General features: G+C 36.4%; 1 non-coding gene across 1 annotated transcript; it reads left to right on the forward strand.

Annotated features, from left to right (window-relative positions):
• Window positions 1–8210: 8210 nt before the first annotated feature.
• On the forward strand, window positions 8211–8313 carry LOC114111180 (U6 spliceosomal RNA). The gene has a single exon (XR_003587274.1). It is a non-coding gene; the product is annotated as a U6 spliceosomal RNA (small nuclear RNA).
• Window positions 8314–12676: the final 4363 nt, after the last annotated feature.

Raw genomic sequence — 12676 nt, forward strand, 5'->3', positions numbered from 1 at the left:
AGACTATCTCACCTGCTATTATGAGAAACCTATATGCAGGTCAAGAAGCAACAGTTAGAGCTGGACATGGAGAAATGGACTGGTTCCAAATTGGGAATGAAGTACACCAAGGCTATATATTGTCATCTTACTTATTTAAGTTCTGTGCAGAGTATATCATGCGAAATGCTGGGTTGGATGAAGCACAAGCTGGAATCAAGAATGCTGGGAGAAATATCAATAACCTCAGATATGCAGATGACACCACCCTTATGGCAGAAAGTGAAGAGGTGCTAAAGAGCCTCTTGATGAAGGTGAAGGGGGAGAGTGAAAAAGCTGGCTTAAAACTCCACATTAAAAAAACGAAGATCATGGCATCCAGTCTCATCACTTCATGGCAAATAGATGGGGAAACAATGGAAACAGTGAGAGACTTTAGTTTTTTGGGGGCTCCAAAGTCACTGCAGATGGTGACTGCAGTCATGAAATTAAAATACAGCTGCTCCTTGGAAGAAAAGCTTTGCGAAACATAGACAGTGTATTAAAAGAGTAGAGACATTATATTGCCAGCAAAGCTCCATTTAGTCAAAGCTATGGTTTTCCCGGTAGTCATGTATGGATGTGAGAGTTGGACTGTGAAGAAAGCTGAGTGCCGAAGAATTGATGCTTTTGAACATGGTGCTGGAGAAGACCCTTGAGAGTCCCTTGGACAGTAAGGAGATCCAACCAGTTCATCTTAAAAGAGAGCAACCTTGAATATTCATTGGAAGGACTGATGCTTAAGCAGAAGCTCCAATACTTTGGCCACCTGATTCTAAGAGCCAACTTATTAGAAAAGACCCTAATGCTGGGAAAGACTGAAGGAAGGAGGAGAAGAGGACAACAGAGGACAAGATGGTTGGATGGCATCACCTACTCGAGGAACATGAGTTTGAGCAAGCTCTGGGAGATGGTGAAGGACAGAGAAGCCTGGCATGCTGCAGTCCATGGTGTCACAAAAAGTTGGACATGGCTGAGTGACCAGTTGTGTCCTACTCTTTGAGACCTCACAGATTGTAGGACGCAAGGCTTCTTTGTACAAGGGATTCTCCAGACAAGAATACTGGAGTGGGTTGCTATTCCCTTCTTCAGGGGATCTTCCTTATCCAGGGATCAAACCTGGGTCTCCTGTATTGCAAGCAGATTCTTTACCACGTGAGCCACCAAGGAAGCAAAGAATCCCTTCAAGGCTCATATGCAAGTTCACATGAGGGAGGGAGTCAGCGTGCTCTTCGCTCATCACTGAAAAAATTTTGTTGGATGGAGGATGACTTTCTGAGTACCTGCACGAGGTAGAAGCCACAGTTCTCAAGCTGTGAAGTCAGGGGTGATACCCCACAGTGTAGTGCTTTAATGAAGTCATGCTTGTAGAAAAGGAGTAAGCCAGTGAAATGGTTTAGCGTATATTTTTATGAAGTGAACCATTGTTCTAGGAGTCCAAGGTCGTATGCAATTCCCCAGTGATTTTCAAGCACTTCTGAGACGGAAAGCTAAAAAATATGATGTAATTGTTGTAAAAATTAGATTAAAATGCATTTAAAAAATAATGTACATGTATCTTGTATATTTAATCTGAACTTTTGTTCATCTTTCATCACTGTCATTGTACATTTTTTTAGAAATAATATTTTGAAGATTTCCCATCTCATCCCATTATGCAAACAATAAAAAGACAAAACCAAACCATTAGATTACTTTGGGTCTTAGGATGAATATACTATTCTGCAGTAAATTATTCTCAAATCTCTGGAAAATCAGCTAAAGTGCCCTCTTGAGAAACAGCTAAGAAATAAAAGTGTCATATGTTCCTCTGGTTTGAAATAGGAAACCAAATGATGTGGAGTAAATACACAGGGAGGAAATGGGAAGTATGACAAGATAAATGATGTCAAATAATTCCTGAAGGTTAAGTTTGCCCTCTATCTATATAGTAGTGGAAAAAGACTGGACTGGGAGTGATAAGTCACCAAATGAAAAGTGCTAATATGAAGGAGGTGACCGACACATATACAAGAGTAGATGGCAAGCCTATTTGAAATGAGGTGGGTGTGTAGTGAAGAATTAGCTAATTTATTATAAGCCCTGCAAATGCTAAAATGGAATCCAACATGAAGACTGAAAGACGAAGTCCAATAAATCTTAAATCTCATAGTACTTAAAGATGAACTGGAGTGTACATTTTCTCAGTAAACTTTTCAATTCTGACACTTTTTTCTTAAAGGAGGAGCCTGTCAAAACAGTTTCCAGTGGTCAAATGATGCATCTCTTCCCCAACTCAGAGCAGTAGTTCTCTCTGGTTTGATGAGAAAATGTTAATCTTACCCTCTGCACCTCCAGTCCCAGTTAAAGTATGGTTTCCTGGGAACCGTAGCAATAAAACACGGCAAGAGAAATGGATTTGCAGCAGATGGAGGCATTGCCAACCCCCGCAAAGCTTTGCCTGCTTCTGTGTTGACAGAGGAAGGCAGAGAGACAAAACACCGGAAGCAAACAGGTCTCAGGGCAGGAGAAATAAACACCGAAGGAAAGCTGTTTCACCAGAATAGATAATTAACAAATTAAAATTATCTGATAGTACAGGCTACATCCAGATGGCATGTATTTATGACCTCCCAAAGAAAGGAAAAATTATGGATGGAGAAAGTACAGATCCCAGAGATAACTAAATTCCCTATGAAATCTTGGAATATACAGAAGACAAGAAAATGAAATGTTTTTTATTTATAAAGGAATATGGGCACAATAGTTACTATAATGCTATCTGATTAAATATTGAAAATAATATTACATATTTGTTGTTGCTGTTTGGTCTTTAAGTTTTGTTTGACTCCTTTGTCACTACATGAAATGTACCCCATCAGGTTCTTTTGTCCATGGAGTTTTCCAGGTAAAGAATACTGGAGTGGGTTGCCATTTCCTTCTCAAGGGGATCTTCCCAATCAAGGGAATAAACCTGAGTCTCTTATATCTCCTGCATTGGCAGGAGGATACTTTGCTGCTGAGTGACCAGGAAGTATATGGCATATATTTACTTATTATTGCAATCAGAAAAGGGTAATGATGAAAATTTCAATCATTAGTCTTTATAACTTCTAGAAAAAAAGCAGTTAATATTTTGTTATTTTTTTATTTTTTTTTATTAGTGCTTTTAACCAAAAATTTCTCCTCCTGGCATTTCTTAAAGTTAGATGTGGTTTAGTCAATCATTAAAGTGGGTGGAAGTAATGGGTGTCACTTGCAGGTGGGAGATTCAATGTCTAGGGCATGATTTACCATCCTCCCCCCTTTTTTCCCCAGTCTTGGCAATTGTGGAAGTAACTGAGATGTCTATATTAACATGTAGACAAGATCCTCTTTGCAGAGCAAAAGAATCTGCCAATCTGTGCATCACATGCTAAGACTCAAAAAGCAATTATACTAAGATGAGTGAGGTTGGAATACCTAAGTAGAGGCTGAATTTAGATTTTTAAATCCAGTATTTGGCCTATATATAAGAAATAAGGATTTGAGCCCAGAAAATTGATCCAAAGACAGATGAGAAATCAAGAAGTGCAGGGAGGGACAAGGAGTTATATATTATATTTTCCAGTATAAATGAAATATAGGCAATCACAGATCCAATATGTCAGATAGCCATAAGCAATACAGATACCAAAACAAAATAAACAGTAGTAATGGAAACAACCTCACACCCTTTTAACACATCATAGTCAATCTTCTAAAAAATAAAGATAAAAAGAAAATTTAAAAGGAGCCTATGAGGGGATGAGTGAAGGAAGGCTATATAGAGAGGAGTTAACATAAGAAATGTATCAGGTGTCTCATCAAAGATTTTACAAGGCAGAAGACAGCTGAACGGGAATACATAAATGCTGAGGAAAAAAAAAGACAATGCCAACTGGATTTTATATTTAGTGAAAATATCTTCCAAAAATGGAGGCATAATAAATATTTTTTCAAATATCAAGAGAGTTTATTGTCAGAGACCTATAATTCAAGATACATGAAAGAAATTTCTCAGACAGAGGAATATGAAGTATGATGGAAATTTAACATTAAACTCTTTAAAAGATATAGCAAAACCAATACAGTATTGTAAAGTAAAATAAGAAAAGAAAAGGAAAATAAAAAGACAAATTAGTAACAAAATAACTGTGAGTTTATTATGTATGTAGAAGTAAAAAGTATGAAAAATAGTTCAAAGGGTGGGGAAGAGGTAATGGAAGTATACATGAGTGGTGTAAAAATACTTGATGGTACTAAGTTAAAAATGCTTATTGTTTATCTTAAGAAATTCACTAAAATTTTGAAAAAATGGCATAATTATTAAACCAATAGTAGAGCTAAAAATACAAATAAATAATACAGAAGAAGGTGGGAAATAGAAATAAATAAAAGAGGTAGCAAATAAAAAACAGAAAGCAAGATGATAGGCTGAAATACAACTATATCAATAATTGCATTGCATCTAAAAGGCAGGTCTATCAATTCAGATAAAACATGATACACTATCTATAAGAAACTACAGTCAGTAATTCCTGTGAACATAGATAAAAGTTACCAAGAAATTTAAACGAAATAAATTCTATAATATAGAAAAAGAAAATATATGTCATGACCAAATCGGGTTTCTCCCAGGAATGGAAGACACTTTCAACAATCAAAAATCAATTAGCACTGAAACATGTACATTACCATATGTAAAATACATGACCAGTGCAAGTTTGATGCATGAAGCAGGGCACCCAAAGCTGGTGCTCTGAGGGATATGAGGAGGGGAGGTGGGACAGGGGTTCAGGTTGGAGGGGTACACATACATACCTGTGGCCGATTCATGTTGATGTATGGCAAAAACCATCACAATACTGGAAAGTAATTATCCTCCAATTAAAATAATCAAAAAAGAAAAAAAAAATCAATGGCTAGCTGTAAAGAACAGATGGAAATTCCTTAAAATACTAAAAATAGAGTTACCATATGATCCAGCAATCTTACTCCTAGGCATTTATCCAGAAAAGAGAAAACTAATTTGAAAAGATACACACACCCCAATGTTCACAGCAGTACTGTTTACAATAGCCAAGATATGAAAGCAGCCTAAATGTCTGTTAACAGATGAATAACAGATGGATATATATATATATAGGAGAAGGAAATGGCAACCCACTCCAGTGTTCTTGCCTGGAGAATCCCAGGGACGGGGGAGCCTGGTGGGCTGCCGTCTATGGGGTCGCACAGAGTCGGACATGACTGAAGCGACTTAGTAGTTAGTGTGTATATATATATATATATGTATATATATATACATATATATATATAGTACCTATATACAGTAGAATACCACTTGGCTATTAAAAATGAAATAATGCCATTTGCAGCAATGCAGATAGACCTAGAGGTTTTTGTACTAAGTGAAGTAAGTCAGAAAAAGATAAATACCATATGACATCACTTATATGTGAAATCTAAAAATGATACGAAAGAACTTATTTATAAAACAAAAAGAGATTCACAGAAAGAGAAAACAAAATCATGGCTACCAAAGGGGAAAAGCAGGAAGGGATAAATAAGGAGCTTGGAATTAGCAGATACACACTACTGTATACAAAACAGATAAACAACTAGGTCCTGCTGTATGGCATAGAGTACTACATTCAATACCCTGTAAGAACCTATAGTGGAAAAGAATCTGAGAAAGAATATATGTAAGTACATATACACAGTAACTGCTTCCTCAGCCCATATATACATATATATGCTGCACACCTGAAACCATCACAACATTGTAATCAATTGCATTTAATAAAAAAGTTACAAAAGCACAAACGGTTATAATTCAGCACATAAGCAGAATAAAAAGAAAACAACACAAGCATCCATATTTTATTCAGAAGAAGTATTTTATAAAACTTAATATCCATTCATGGATTGAAAAAAAATAAAACACCTCCCAGTAAACCTGTAGTAAAAGAAAGCTTCCTCATCTTGACAAAGGCCTCACATATCATATAGGTCATATAGAGTCCTATATGATCTGGACTGTTACCTTTCCTACTCCATTACTTTATACTCTCATATGCTCATTCTGTATTAGATGCACTGCATTTCTTGCTGTTGCTCAAGATGCCAGCATGTTCCCACCCCTTGGACTTTGCATTAACTGCTTCCTCTGTCCAGAATGTATTTCCTTTTTCTTTCCCTTACTTTTTTTTTTTTTTTTTAACCACATCACACAGCTTGAGGGAACTTAGTTCCAGGGTCAGGGATTGAACCTGGACCCCCAGCAGTGGATGCATGGAGTCCAAACCCCTGGGTCATCAGGAAATTCCCCAGAATGTTTTTGGATCTGACAACTGTATGGCTCATTCCATCTTTTCCTTCATTTTCTTGACCAAATGTCACATTTTTCTGTGTATTACCACAGCCATTCATTTTAAAACATCCAATCACTTCCTCTGATTTGGCTTTGTATGTATTATTATTTCTTTTAACTTATACTTTATTTATTTATTTATTTATTTTCAAAGCAGTTCAAGATTTACAGCAAATTAACAGAGAAGGTGGAGATATCTCACACACCCTCTGCCCTCACACATGCATAGACTCTCATTATCAGCATCCTTCACCAGAGTAAATACATTAGTTACAATTGATGAACCTTCATTAACATATCATTATCACCCAAAGTTCGTAGTTTACATTAGAACATTACAGTTCACTCTTGATATTGTACATTCTATGGATTTAGGCAAAAGTATAACAACACGTGGGGCTTCATAGATGGCACTAGTCTATAGAACCCTCCTGCTAATGCAGGAGACATAAGAGATGTGGTTCGATCCCTGGGTCAGGAAGATCCCCTGGAGGAGCTCCAGTATTCTTGCCTGGAGAATCCCATGGACAGAAGAGCCTGGTGGGCTACAGTCCATAGGGCCATAAAGAGTAAGACACAACTGAAGTGACTTAGCATGCATGCATAATAACATGTACCTATCATTATGGTATCACATAGGTTATTTTCACTGCTCTATAAATCTTCCCTATGCTATATATTCATCACACTCTTCTTCTCCATCAACCCCTGAAATTTTTTACTGTTTCCATAGTTTTCCTTTTTCCAAAATATCATATGGTTGGCATCATACAATATGTAACATTTTCACATTCACTTCCTTCATTTAGTAACATGCATTTGCCTTATCTCCCTGTCTTCTCATTGTTTGATAGCTCATTTCCTTTTTGTGTGTTTAAAAATATTCCATTGTCTGAATGTACCACAGTTTCTTTATCTGTTCACCTACTAAAGGACATCTTGATTGCTTCCACATTTTGGCAATTATGAATAAAGCTGCTGTAAACATCTAAATGCACATTTTGTGTGGACATGTTTTAAGTACTTTGGGTAAATACCAAGCAGTGTGATTGTTGAATCACACAGTAAGAAAATGTCTACTTTTTGTCAGAAACTGACAAATTGTATTCCAAAGTATCTGAACTATTTTGCTTTCCCACCAACAGTGAATGAGAGTTCTGTGGTTCTGTATCCTCTCCAGCATTTGGTGTTTTCAGTGTTCTGGGCCATCCTAATAGGTGTGTAGTGATATTTCATTGTTGTTTTAATTTGCATTTTCCTCATGACATATGATGTAGAGTACCTTTCTGTATGCTTATTTGCCATCTGTGTGTCTTCTTTAGTGAGTTTTCTGTTAGGGGCTTTGGCTTATTTTTTTTTATATCACATTGTTGTTTTCTTGAAAGTAAAAATATTAGTTGCTCAGTTGTGTCCAACTCTTTGCTGCCCTATGGACTGTAGCCCACAATTCCTCTGTCCAGGGAACTCTCCAGGCAAGAATACTGGAGTGGGTTACCATGCCCTCCTACAGGGGATCTTCCCAACCCAGGGGTTAAACTGGGGTTTCCTGCTTTACAGGCAGATTCTTTACTGTCTGAGCCACCAGGGGAAGCCCGTTTGTTTTCTTACTGTTGAGTTTTAGAAGTTCTTTGTCTATTTTGATAATAGTTCTTTGTCAGATGTGGTTTCTGCAAGTATCTTTTTCCCAGTCTGTGGTTTGTCTTATTTTCTTGATAATGTCTTTCAGAGAGCAGAATTTTAAAATTTTGATGAAGTCCAGCTTATCAGTTTCTTTCATGGGTTGTGCTTTTGGCATTGCATCTAAAAGCTATTGCCATGCTTGCTTTGGCAGCACATGTACTACAACTGAAATGATCTGAAGAAGATTAGCATGGCCCCTGCTCCAGGATGACATGCAAATTCATGAAGCATTCCATGTTTGAGAAAATTAAAAAGTCATTACCATTCCAAAGTTCATGTAGGTTTTTTCTTATGTAATCTTCTAGGGGTTTTAAAGTTTTGGGTTTTACATTTAGATCTGCTTTCCATTTTGAGTTAATTCCTGTGGAGGGTGTAATATTTGTATCTAGGTTCATTTTCTTTTATTTTTTTGCATGTGGATGTCCAGTTGTTGCAGCAACATTTGGTGAAAAGACTATTTTTGCTTCATTGTATTGCCTTTGTTTCTTTGACAAAGGTCAGTTGACTATGTGGATCTATTTCTTGGCTCTCTGGTTTGTTCCTGTTTTTTAAAAAAATAGTGCTTGCTTCTAACAGCTACATAATTAACTTATTTTTATGTTATTTTAAAATATGCCATGTAAAATAGATAAGAGCAAGCTTCCCTGGTGGTTCAAATGGTAAAGAATTTGCCTGCAGTGCAGGAGACCGAGGTTCAATCACCAAGACCAGGGTCAGGAATATCCCCTGGAGCAGGGAATGGCAACCCACTCCAGTATCCTTGCCTGGAGAATTCCACGGGCAGAGGAGCCTGATGGGCTACAGTCCATGGGGTCTCAAAGAGTCGGACACAATTAAATGACCAATACTTTCACTTCACCATGTAAAATCCATAAGAGCAAGAATTTTTAAAAGCTATTGTATCCCCAGTAAAGAATAGCTTTCAGAATGTATATTGGCCTTCTGTAAAAATCTGTTGAATAAAGAAATGAATAAATAACTAAATTAGAAAGTTTTGAAAAACAATGTAATATAGGTTACAATAATACTGACTTCTTGAACTTAAAATCTTCTGTTCTTTCATGATTAGAGATATAAAAGAGGAACTTCCTTCACACTTGAAGAATATATAAAGTTTTAAATACTATACATTTTTAATTTTCAGATTCTATGCCCCAAGCTGATAAAATTTCAATTCTTGTTTTTAAGAATAAATGTAAAAGATAAAAAGATTCTGACACATAGAGAGATTTGAGTGCCACAGTGAGCCAAAAAAAACTTATTCCACTTATTTTTTCTCCTATATCTTTGAAACTAACAAGAAAAGAGGACAGTTCTTTTCTCAAAAGAGTAGCTATTTTTCTCCTCTTTTCTTGAAAATCCCTGTGGATGATACAGAGCTTACAGAATCAGTCATCAAAGAAAGCTGTATCCTGCACTGTAAGAATTGTTTCCTTATGCCTTTGTCTCTGGAGACATTGACACATCAAGGTAAACACTTGGATCTGCATGCATGCTTAGTCTTGTCTCACTCTTTGTGACCTTTTGGACTGTATGTAGCTTCTGTTCCCAGGCTCCTCTCTCCATGGGATTCTCTAGGCAAGATTACTGGAGTGGGTTGCTGTTTCTTCCTCCAGGGGATCTTCCTGACCCAGGGATTGAACCCAAATCTCCTGTGACTGTCTCTTGCATGCAGGTGGGTTCTTTAGCTGCAGAACCATTGAGGAAACCCTCATACATTTCTGCAATAACTTGGAGCACTGGGCGTATTAAATCTACAGGCTTTTGTTTATCACACAAAGCTTCTTAATTTAAATTGTGCTTTGGTGGACATCCCCCTGTGCCTGCAAGTAAGAGGTGTGGTTTTCATAATGATAGGGGCTCCTGCAGGAAAAGCAGCCTCTGTGATAATTTAGATATAGCGAGGTTAATTTCCCTTTCTTATCATTATCCATAAATTGTATTCATGTTTCCTTTTGTTCTTGGAGACAATGTCAAATTGTAGAAGTAATGAATAAGAAATCTCTTTTGAAAGAAAAGTATTACAAGGTGATAAATGTTATTAAAATATATTTCTCAAAGGGAAATCCTTCTACATACATAATTTTGCTGAATATAAATGGTATTCTCAGGAGGCACAGTGGTAAAGACTCTGTCAGTCAATGCAGGAGATGAAAGAGACCAACATTTGATCCTCTGGAGAAGGAAATAGAAACCCACTCCAATTTGCTTGCCTTGAACATTTCATAGACAGAAGAGCCTGGCAGGCTACAGTCCACAGGGTCACAAAGAGCTGGACATGACTAAGTGACTGAATAGATTTTTCAAATTAGTATTTAAGGTCATGAGGTTATGTAGATGTACAGACTATGATTGCTAATATATTTTTAGTAATGGTAGCAGAAGAGATGAATCTGTAATGGTAAATTCAATATAATAAAAATATTTCTGTTCTTTCTTGACTGAGATTGCATTTTTACAAAATATCATTTCTGAAATGAAATTAGACCCAGATGAAATGCATTGTTTTATATTTTGGATGAATTAAACTTAAATAAGCAAGAGTTGGAGGCCCATAGTGGTTCTTTTCCCCCACTAAAGAGGAGGGAAGACCTGTGAAATGGTAGCACTACTGAAACAAGTAAAGCTATTATAATCATTGGAATTCTGCACAATTTCAGGAGAGAGAACTGAGAGCCCCATTTTATCTTTGATTGATCAATAGATTATGTTCATTCAAGCAACATTTATTAATCATCTCCTATGGGCTGAGCACAGTGCTAGGAAACAAAGATGAATACAATGAAAATCTTGGTCTCATGGAGTTCATATCTCAAAAATACAGGTATGCTTTTGGTTGGTACATTTCTTATGCAATTTGGTTTGCACTACAAACCAATATTTTATCATATATTTTTTCTGATTATAGATATAGTATATGAAAATTCCCATACCTCTACTGCCTAAGCAATGGTAGACATTGTTTTATCTTTATAATCTTATAACTACATTAAAATATTGCTTTTTATTTAGTATCTATTTGTACATTTAATTATAGTGACTCTAACTGTTATAAGATTACATAAATAATCTATTATTTATAATTTAGGTTTCTTTTAATTTCCTGCTGTTAGGAAGATCTTTGTAAAATGTCCTAAATAATTTTTAGGATAAATTCCTATAAGTGATGCTGCTCAGTATAATCATAGGGAAATTTAAAAATCTTTTGGCAATATTTCCAATTTGACTATATACTTTGCAAGAGCAATCTATTTTAAATTCTGCTCAGTTAGGGTCTTACATTAGCAAGAATTTTCATTTTCACTTTCATTCTGATATGTGAATTGTGTTTCATATCCTTTAGTACCCTGTGCAAAACTCAACATTTTCTTAAACATTATTCATTATCTTCTTCCTTCAATTTAGAGGATTATAGTGATGGATAAATAAAATTTTAGAGTCTAGATAATCTCTTGGAATCATAAAGTCTCTGGTTATATTCAAGTTTGGCATCTTTGTTCTTCAGTTATTGCATTTTCAGAGTTTCTATTGGGGAAGTTTTCAATCGTGTTCATGAAAAGCAATGATGCCTTGTTCAACATAACTCACTGAGGTCAATCTATACATCACACACTACCCTTGTTTTCTTGCTCTGAATATACATTTTTAGCACTGAGAATCACCAGAGAAGAAAAAAATTTAAAAAAGGAATCCTGAGTTACTTCAGTTCAATTCAACAAATGTTTCTTTAGTGTCCATGAAATATTTGACTCCATCTATTCATCTAGGTACAGATTGAAATCAGGATTGCCAGGAGAAATATCAATAACCTCAGATATGAAGAAGAGTCCACACTTATGTCAGAAAGCAAAGAAGAACTAAAGAACCTCATGATGAAATTGAAAGAGGAGAGTGAAAAAGCTGGCTTAAAACTCAACATTCAGAAAACTAAGGTCATGGCATCCGGTCCCATCACTTCATGGCAAATAGATAGGGAAACAGTGGAAACAGTGACAGACTCTATTATTTTGGGCTCCAAAATCACTGCAGATGGTGACTGTAGCCATGCAGTTAAAAGACTCCTGCTCCTTGGAGGAAAAGCTATGACCAACCTAGCATATTAAAAATCAGAGACATTACTTTGCCAACAAAGGTCCATCTAGCCAAAGCTATGGTTTTTCCAACTGTCACGTATGGATGTGAGAGTTGGACTATAAAGAAAGCTGAGGGCTGAAGAATTGATGTTTTTGAACTGGTGTTGGAGAAGACTCTTGAGAGTCCCTTGGGCTGCAAGGAGATCCAACCAGTCCATCCCAAAGGAGATCAGTCCTGAATGTTCATTAGAAGGACTGATGTTGAAGCTGAAACTCCAACACTTTGGTCACCTGATGCAAAGAACTGACTAATTTGAAAAGACGCTGGGAAAGACTGAAGGCAGAAAGAGAAAAGGATGACAGAGGATGAGATGGTTAAATGGCATCACCAAGTCTATTGACATAAGTTTGAGCAAGCTTCTGGAGTTGGTGATGGACAGGGAAGCCTGGTGTGCTGCAGTCCATTTGGTCGCAGAGAGTCAGACAAGACTGAGTGACTAAATTGAATTGAACTGAGGTACAGATACTGTAA

This window comes from Ovis aries, chromosome 1, assembly GCF_016772045.2.
Source record: "Ovis aries strain OAR_USU_Benz2616 breed Rambouillet chromosome 1, ARS-UI_Ramb_v3.0, whole genome shotgun sequence".
NCBI classification, from domain to species: domain Eukaryota; kingdom Metazoa; phylum Chordata; class Mammalia; order Artiodactyla; family Bovidae; genus Ovis; species Ovis aries.